This window comes from Sinocyclocheilus anshuiensis, unplaced genomic scaffold (genome assembly GCF_001515605.1).
Source record: "Sinocyclocheilus anshuiensis isolate Anshui unplaced genomic scaffold, SAMN03320099.WGS_v1.1 scaffold843, whole genome shotgun sequence".
NCBI lineage: Eukaryota > Metazoa > Chordata > Actinopteri > Cypriniformes > Cyprinidae > Sinocyclocheilus > Sinocyclocheilus anshuiensis.
Window position 1 is genome coordinate 191,919 of NW_015547670.1, and position 2,473 is coordinate 194,391.

Below are 2,473 nucleotides of genomic sequence, written 5' to 3' on the forward strand. Positions count from 1 at the left end.
GGGGGGGATGGGGGGGGGGGATCACGATGCCGGCTCAACATCGTGATTTCTATCAGCCATCGGCGATGGACTATGGCATCGTCTATCGGCCCAACCCTAGTGCTACATACATGTAACAGTTGTTTTGGGTTTGAAATAAATTGTATAATTTCAAGATTTAAAGCAAAAACAGAATGGTCTGACTTTAGATTTATGAAATTATGCAACAAAAACAGAAGACGGACTGAATGAAAATCCAGATTTATTCTCTGATAGCAGGTGGCGCTTATGGAACAGCAGTGATATAGCGTTTCCTTGGTTACCGCTGTAAATAAAGCAGCTGCGGGTAAAAACACAACTTTAATATGCATTAGCTATATGGAGGTAAGAGGAAAAGAAAATGCCATCAAACATTTCTGAAGACAGTCAATTCCTCAGAGGTACAGTACATTCAATTCCCACATATTTTGTCTTTCTATATTTTGAGCATTGCGAACAGTGAGCTTGATCTGCCTGGTACAGTATTTTCTCTTCACAGACTTCATAAAAATTCCACACGAATTACATTTAGGTAAATTTTAGAATTGCACACAGTTTGTGTGCAATTCTACAATAGAGATTGGCCAAAATAAATCTAAAAACCGGTTCTGATTTATAGGTAGCCGGTCAACCAGTGCATCTCTAGAACTCGAAACTTTTCCACACTGCTGATTTAAAACAAGCAGGCGGTTCTTGAAGCCCTTGCGTGCCGTTCTTGTTTTGGGTTGGTGCGTAGATTGTCTCTTCTTCTGCTCTTTTGTGTTGTGACAGTTAGCCTTGCATACCGTGCGCACCCCCTTCTAGATTGATCGCCTATTAATGACTGTATTAATTGTCTAACTGCATGAACCAAACCATGACATCCGTACCATGACAGGTCAGGATGAATACATCAGGGGCGTTTCCTCCAAGGAGGCAAGGGAGGCAGTGTCTCCTCAAAAAGTTGGATGAGAAAATAATAGATATTACAAAAATAAAATGGCGCAAATATGACTAAATATGATATTAAACGTCTAAAAGTCACTAGTTTTTATAAAGTAACACTGTCCAACAGCGACACCCACAGGTAAAGTTACAGCGGAGGCTTGCCTCCCTTCGGTCCATAGACTTACAACGTAGACCCCAAAGCGTGCCATGACTTTGAGGCTCATTGAGATGAATGGGGAAAAGTCACATGAGAGGAGGCAATGTCTCCATAGCACTATAATTGGATATGATCGGTTAAGGTTGGATGTGATTGGTTCATGTGATAAATCCCGCCTCTTGTTTTCGTGCGAGTTCTCGGCCTGAATGAAGAAAATGATGGCGTTATTGACTAATTATAAAGTAAGTAAACAACTCTCTGTTACGTTAACGTGTTATGTTAACTGGAAGCACGAGACGGGACACATGCACTAACATATCATAGCCAATTTTATTTCCTGTCTGTTCACCATACATATGTGTCCGGGTAACCCCATACCTTAAACAATTATTCCCTTTACAGAACACCTCCCCTGTTAAATAAAGCAGCCCCCCTTTTCAACTCTATGCAAAAAGCAATATACTCTAATAACTCAACACATTATCTTTCCCTTTATTTCAGAACTTTTTCTTTAACTTTTTTTTTTTTTTTTTTTTTACCCCCTTCTAGATTGATCGCCTATTAATGACTGTATTAATTGTCTAACTGCATGAACCAAACCATGACATCCGTACCATGACAGGTCAGGATGAATACATCAGGGGCGTTTCCTCCAAGGAGGCAAGGGAGGCAGTGTCTCCTCAAAAAGTTGGATGAGAAAATAATAGATATTACAAAAATAAAATGGCGCAAATATGACTAAATATGATATTAAACGTCTAAAAGTCACTAGTTTTTATAAAGTAACACTGTCCAACAGCGACACCCACAGGTAAAGTTACAGCGGAGGCTTGCCTCCCTTCGGTCCATAGACTTACAACGTAGACCCCAAAGCGTGCCGTGACTTTTCTGGAGGCTCATTGAGATGAATGGGGAAAAGTCACGTGAGAGGAGGCAATGTCTCCATAGCACTATAATTGGATATGATCGGTTAAGGTTGGATGTGATTGGTTCATGTGATAAATCCCGCCTCTTGTTTTCGTGCGAGTTCTCGGCCTGAATGAAGAAAATGATGGCGTTATTGACTAATTATAAAGTAAGTAAACAACTCTCTGTTACGTTAACGTGTTATGTTAACTGGAAGCACGAGACGGGACACATGCACTAACATATCATAGCCAATTTTATTTCCTGTCTGTTCACCATACATATGTGTCCGGGTAACCCCATACCTTAAACAATTATTCCCTTTACAGAACACCTCCCCTGTTAAATAAAGCAGCCCCCCTTTTCAACTCTATGCAAAAAGCAATATACTCTAATAACTCAACACATTATCTTTCCCTTTATTTCAGAACTTTTTCTTTAACTTTTTTTTTTTTTTTTTTTTTA